This window comes from Arachis ipaensis, chromosome B10, assembly GCF_000816755.2.
Source record: "Arachis ipaensis cultivar K30076 chromosome B10, Araip1.1, whole genome shotgun sequence".
In the NCBI taxonomy this organism is placed as follows: Eukaryota; Viridiplantae; Streptophyta; class Magnoliopsida; order Fabales; family Fabaceae; genus Arachis; species Arachis ipaensis.
In genome coordinates this window covers 134,792,095-134,792,392 of record NC_029794.2, presented here as the reverse complement: position 1 = coordinate 134,792,392, position 298 = coordinate 134,792,095, and the positions used below count along the sequence as shown (strand labels likewise).

The following is a 298-nucleotide window of genomic DNA, read 5'->3' as shown; positions in this document are numbered from 1 at the left end:
ACGAGACTAAAATTTTAATTTTAATATCAGATTATTAAATACAATTCCAATTCCAATCTCTACTTCTAAAAATTACCTTACGGTTCAACTTAAAGATTTAGTTTATTTTTAAGGAATAGTTTATTTGAATAAAACAAGATCAACCATTTTTTTTAACACTACAATTCAATTATTCTTTAATTTTTTTTAATTGTAAGTAATTAAGTAGCTTGTATGTAGCTCTTATCCTTCACTGTTTTACATTGCATCAATAACCATTCAAATTAAACCTTTTATTTAATCACTCTATCAATTACTA

At 22.5% G+C, this 298-nt stretch overlaps 1 protein-coding gene across 1 annotated transcript in view; it reads left to right on the top strand.

The window, feature by feature from the left end:
• The window catches only part of LOC107622345 (uncharacterized protein At1g66480), a 3,459-nt gene that overhangs the window by 2,449 nt on the left and 712 nt on the right, over window positions 1–298 (top strand). The gene's annotated exons all lie outside the window — the stretch shown is intronic.